Below are 7,045 nucleotides of genomic sequence, written 5' to 3' on the forward strand. Positions count from 1 at the left end.
ACCCACCTTTCGTTCTTGATTAAAGTCAAGACATATTCATGTGCTTTTTGTTCTTCACCTCTATTGATCTTTTGATTATATAAAAAATAAGTCACCTTTTCAATTAAAATAATAATACTCCCTCCAGTCCATAATATTTGTCGCATTTGAAAATTTTTATTGGTTTATAATATTTGTCATGTTATAATATCAAGAAAGCATTAATTGCTATTTTTTTTATATTTGCCCCCCATTAATTTATTGAAAGAATATAATAAACAAATAAAAATAGTAGTTATAAATGTAAACAAGTTTCAATGTAGGGTTAACTTAGTAAAAGTGTTTATTAATTATTTTCTTAGTTCTTATGTCAAAGTCAAATGCGACAAATATTATGAACCGGAGGGAGTAATAATTTAGCATTTTATATCTAGTTAGCAGCTAACTAACATCTAATAGTCAAGTAATATGACTCTTCATAGAAACAAAAGGTCATTGGTCAAACACAATCATACTTAGATTTCATGAAAATTTGTCCCTAGGATTAATTATGTGAATTAGGGGAATCAATGAACATCTATTATAGTATTGTGATAATTTAATAACATACTTGTACACTGTTGGATATGATTGTTTATGCTTAGTGAACGCTTAAGGAGGATTGCATAGAAGCCGAGAAATTAAAATATATATCAACTCCTTTGGAAAACTAATTTAAGACTTTAATTAATGTATACACCAATTTGGATATATATCAGCTTAATTAATTGATAGAAACAAATTGTTTTCAAAACTTTGTCATCTCGAGTTCCATTCAATTTATAGCTTTTAGTTCTTCTTGTAAAGTTTGAGATTCTTTCCTTTTGCCTCTCAAGCCGCATTTAAAACCCACTATTATTTCAACTTTATAATCTATAAAGAACACTACATGTAACCCACCACCCCTAAGCTCAATTGGAAAAACAGAGTGTAATTTTCTTTTTCTTTTTCTCAAAAGATAAAATTCATCGAAAAAAGTAAAGTGCAAACATGAAAATTTTATAACAAGATTTTATATATGAAGTTTTAAATTTTAATCCAACAAATAAATGTAAAACATTAAAAAATACAATAAAAGTATTAATTGGAAGAAGAAGAATCAAATTGTGAATCTCGCTAAAGTTTTATTTTGAGTCACAATGATGACTAAAGTACCATTGCTGTGAGAACCTTGAGTATAATATATTTTGATTAGACTATAAATGCTTGAAGCAATGCAGCTTTATATTCATCAAATCATCGTCTTCAATAAAAATCATATAGAAAATGTCTAACATCAAATAAATAATATAAAGTTCTTCATTTTTTTTAGGTTTAATGGCAAAAAAAACTCAAACATTTACAACTTGTTACAATTATATCCAAATCTTTTAATTTTTGCAATAATATCCAAATTGCATTATTTTGTTGTAATAATATCCAAATTGCACTTTTTATGTGAATTTTTTTGAGTTTTTTGCCATTTTTTGGGAATTTTACTATATTATTATACATCAAAACATAATAATAGCCTAATATCTTAATTGAAAACAATAAGTTTAGCCATCAATTTGACTATTATTGCTACAAAAAATGCAATTTAGATATTATTGCAACAAAAAAAATGAAATTTGGATATTATTGCAAAAATTAAAAGATTTGGATATAATTGCAACAAGTCGTAAATGTTTGAGTTTTTTTTACCATTAGGCCTTTTTTTAACGTTATAGGATTTTGGCCAAATTAAAAAAATTTGACATACAAGTGTAAGAGTAAACACAATGGAGGTATGGGTTTCAAGGATATACACAGTTTTAATCAAGCCTTATTAGCAAAGCAAGTATGGAGACTTTTGCAGAACCCAGATTCTTTACTGTTTCAAGTTCTAAAGGCTAAATACTTTCCCAATTCAGAGTTACTTCAAGCTAGTATTACTTCTCGTCCTTCTTGGGGTTGGAGGAGTCTTCATTTTGGTCTACAACTGCTAAAGAAAGGGATTTTTTGGCAAGCTAACTCTGGTATTTCTATAAACTGTTTATTAGATCCTTGGATTCCTTCAGCTTATCCTTTTCTTCCACAAATGAGGGGGGATGTTTTGGCTTCAGAAGTTCCTTCTACAGTTGCTGCTTTCAGGAATCCTAACTCAGCATCTTGGAATGTAGAATTTGTTCGAAGAGTATTTGTACAGCGAGATGCTGAGATTATTTTGTCATTACCTATACCTCTTTTTCCCTGTCCAGATAAATTATGCTGGTTTCATAATAAATCAGGGTCCTATACAGTGAAATCTGGTTATTATGTAGCTTTACATGAAGCTAACACTATGCCACAACATGATTTCTCTGGTATGACAAGAGTTCATTGGAAATTCTTGTGGGATCTACATATTCCAAACAAGCTAAAGATTTTTATCTGGAGAGCAATTCATAATGGCTTACCAACAGGTTTAGCATTACAGAATAGATTACAATCTGAATTTTACTGTCATTTCTGTGGAGCTGAGGAAAGTTTATTTCATCACTTGTTCAATTGCCCTTTAGCAACTCAGGTTTGGTTTCTGTGCCCTTTAACTCTTAGAGTTTCAGAATTATCTGTTGTATCTTTTGCACACATTTGGATACATTTGACTACTCAATTAGTCAATTTGGATAAATCACAAGGAAGTGTTCAACTGTTTTGCCATATTTTATGGCATATCTGGAAAGCCAGAAACAAACTAATTTTTGATAAAGCTAATCCTTCCATTCAAGATATCAATATACAAAGTTTTCAAGATTGGGTTGCTTTCTCTTCCATACCTAAATATGGTACTCCAGTAACTCCTGTTATGCACTCCTCTCTTGTTTCACACAGTAGTGATTTTGTTCTTACTGTTGGGGCTTTGCAAATTAATTATGATGCAGCAGTCCATGTTCAACTGAGATTTGGAACAATAGGAGTGATTGCAGTTGATCATTTGGGGAATGTTCAGGGGTTCTCTCTGTTTTTCAGATATGTTTGGGATCCTGGAATGTTGGAATTTTTAGCTCTCAGATCAGCTATGGTATGGGCACTGTCTAAGGGGTGGCATAATGTGGTATTTGAAGGGGATGCGTCTAATGTTACTCAGGCTGTAAATCATCAAATCTGCAATAACTCTCAGGCATGGGGCATTACTCAGGATATTTTGCATCTCAAAAACAGGTTTCAGATACCACGGTTTCATCTGGTTTCGCGTAGGTTTAATGTTAAGGCTCATAATTTAGCACAATATTGTAAAGCCTTATATGCTACTTTGCTATCTTCTTGAGTCTTTTAGTTTGTATTAGCAACTCATTACCTTAATACAATAGCCTTGTTTGATAAAAAAAAAACTAGATAAAAACTATATAAATATGTATGAGAAAATTAGGAAAAACACTCTATTTTTTAAAATAATAGTAAATTATACCTTAACAAGGAAAAGATAGAGAAAATACCTCACCTTTTTAGCCCTTTTATTTTTTTACTCTAAAATCCTTTTTTATTATAATAATACTTATTTTTTTATTATTTTTTACTCCAAGCATTTTATTTTTACTCTAACATGTGTATTTTCTTTTTTCCAGACTCTCTCTCTCTCTCTCTCTCTCTCTCTCTCTCTTCTTCATCTTCATTTTTTCTTCTCACGTTTCTTCTTCTTCTTCATTTATTTTTCTTCTTTTTTATCACGCCGTTCCTTCAACGATCCGCCATTACTCCGCCGTTGCTCCATCTTCGCCCCGCCTTCGCTTCGTTTTCGCTCCGCGGTTGATTCTCCGTTCTTTCATATTTTAGCGATTTTTTTCTTAACTCATGATGATTGTTACGATTTATTTTAACTCTCAGATCTAAACAAATTGTTCTTGAATTTTTTCAGTTTAAGATCTGAAAATCTGCATTAAATACGATTTTTATGATGAAAAAAATGATTTTTTTTTCAGAAAAAACGATTTTCTGCAGAAAACAGCATATGATTATCATATCGTTATCACTATAACGTTATCATACCATTATCATAACACTGCAGAGAAAAACAAATGTTGTTTGATTATCATTTCGGTATCATCAACGTTAGCATATTTGGATCATAACATTATCATATCAATATCATAATATTATACGGTTTTGATAATAGTATGATAATGTTATGATATAGTTATGATAAAGTACGTGATGATAATGTTATGATAATATTTTTTGATAATGTTATGATAAAGTATATTATATGATAATGTTATGATAATTATATGATAAAAGGTTATGATATAGTTATGATAAAGTACGTCATGATAATTTTATGATAATATTTTATGATACTGTAATGATAAAATATATTATGGTAATGTTATGATAATTCTTATAAAAATAGGTTATGATAATAATATGATAAGGTTATATGATAAAATGATGATAAAGTATGTACAACAAATTTTTATAATAATTATGATAATATTATAATAAGGTTATTATCAAAATAAGAGTATGAATATATTAAAATAAGTTTGTGATAATATTATGATACTGTTATGAAAATGTTAGCAAATTCTGCATAAATTATATAAATAAATTATGCAAAAATAATAATAACAATATGATAAGGTTACGTAGAAATTATAATAAAATTATGATAATAATATAATAAAATTATAATACAATATATATAATAATTAACCATATCAATAAAACAAAAAAAATTATGCTCAACTTGTTTATTATTCGGTTGCTGGTTTATTTAATTTTAGTAATAATTTTTCTTTTTTGGTAGATTGCAGGCAACTTAATGTATTTAACAAAATAAATAAAAAAATTCAGATCACTATTTATTGTTTTATTTGGTGTTAACATAAACAAACAAAATGGTCATGCAACTTTATTTTACTTAATTAGTATGTGGTTTGCTATTGGGGTCAGGAAGCTCGTGGAGAGTTCAAAGGCTCAGAATGCTTGGTTATGTGCAGAGAGTAAGATTATAAATATTTATGACGCGGAGAGTAAAAACATCAAGTTAATAAGACATGATGTATTTCTTCTAAGTTCTGAGGTAAAGTTTACTAATATTTTTTTATTTTAGGTATAAATGTAAATTTCTCAATATGTATAGCAAGAGTGGAGAGGATGTGGTTTCTGGCCAAAAAGGCCAAAGTTGCTCTAAGTAAACTATGGAAATAAAGTATTATTTAGAGAAAATAGAGAGTTTTTATTTCTCGTAAAATGAAAGAATTTAAGATTTATTTTGTGTAAATTGAACAATGATCATATTACTTGTAGGAATTTATATTTTCCATGAATTTATATAATATTTTAAAATTCTGAAAAAATATTTTTTGAGATTTAATTCACACCGTTCAAAAGACTGAGATATTATAAAAAAATCACTGACAATATATGAACTTAATTTCTTCTCACAAGTTCCCAGCATAATATCTAAATTTTAATTTTTTTTTTTGACAATATCTAAATTTTAATTTATAACTAGAGTATATATGAACTATAATTTTATAAGTGAAATATTTTCATTGATAAAAAAATCTATTTGCGTCGATATGAATTGAAATGACAGTCGCATGAATGTCTATCAGATTAATATTTTTAGTTAGCGAATTTTACCACTTAGAGGGAAGATGAAAGTGCCATGTGACACCAATATTGAATATTTTGTGGCATCATTTTAACAGAAATATTAACAAAAATACGCTACTATTATGGAATTATAATTTTAGATATATTTTAGCTATAAATTAAATTGAGTTACCGTGCTGAAAAGAAAAAAATTACTGTTATTGAGAATCTCCCTAGATATTCTTTAAAAAAAACACTATGTGATGCCCACAAAGTAAAATTTAAAGGAAACCAATATCTTTAAATTTTACTTTGTGGGCATTACATAGTTTACATCTCACAAAAGTTATAATTTGCCCTTCAATTATTGAAGAGTCTACATCAATCTTCACCAGGTACCAAAATAACATGACTCACCCCTCTCATATTAAAACTGATCTTCAATATTATACATAATTTAAATAACTCCTCCATTAATTGTTTAATGTAGCTTTTGTTTTGCTTAATATAATGCATGTTAAATACTCTATCATTTCTATTATTTAAAAAGATAAACATAACTTTTTAAAATTTAAACAATATAATCTCTACTACTGATCATGCCTACCAAACTTTCACCACCATCATATATTATAAGTCAACTTATATTATTGCTAATAAACAAAACAATAAAACAAAATTACAATGCCTCTCTACCGTCCCACACCTTCTGCTTTGTTCATGACGATGAGTCCCACGCTTGCTTTGTTGGCTTATTTGTCTTCTTTTTCATAATTAACCTTCTTTCTCTATCAATAAATCATTACTTTACCAATGGGGGTTGGTCCAAGTGGTAAGCGGTTTGGTATCGCTTAATCAAGATCTCGGGTTCGAGTCCTTGTGAATGCAGAAAATTCCCACTGGAAGACTCACCCATCATGTCAGGTGCGCGACACGGGTCGGATCCGGATTAGTCAAGGCGAAGCCTTGGAAACCGGATGGGCTTACAAAAAAAAAAAATCATTACTTTATTAGCTAGTACAAATTTATTATATAATTATCAAAATTAATATATCCGGAATTTAAAAAAATATATATTTATAAATCGTAAGAACGGTCTAGCTGATAAAAATAAAAATAAAAATTAATTTATTTTTATGATAAATTAATCAATTATTTATGAAAAAGTTATAGAAAATTTAATCGACTTTTATCAAAAAACTTTCTTATAAATTTTTATGTTATCAATAACATATTATGATTTTTTTCTTTATATGTAAAATAATTTATTATAAAAATAATGTAAAATATTGAATTATATTTGATATTATCAATTAAACCTTTCATTTTTTTAATTTATCATTTAAATATAATTGATCCAAAATTATAATTGTTGTAGTACTACTCTCTCCATCCTAGCTATTCTAAATAAAAAAAAGTTCTCATTGCACATTGTTACAAAAATTTAATAGTTTATTTTTTTTTGTCTCTCAACCATTTTTTGTTTAAA

The sequence above is a fragment of the Mercurialis annua genome, linkage group LG1-X (genome assembly GCF_937616625.2).
Source record: "Mercurialis annua linkage group LG1-X, ddMerAnnu1.2, whole genome shotgun sequence".
NCBI lineage: Eukaryota > Viridiplantae > Streptophyta > Magnoliopsida > Malpighiales > Euphorbiaceae > Mercurialis > Mercurialis annua.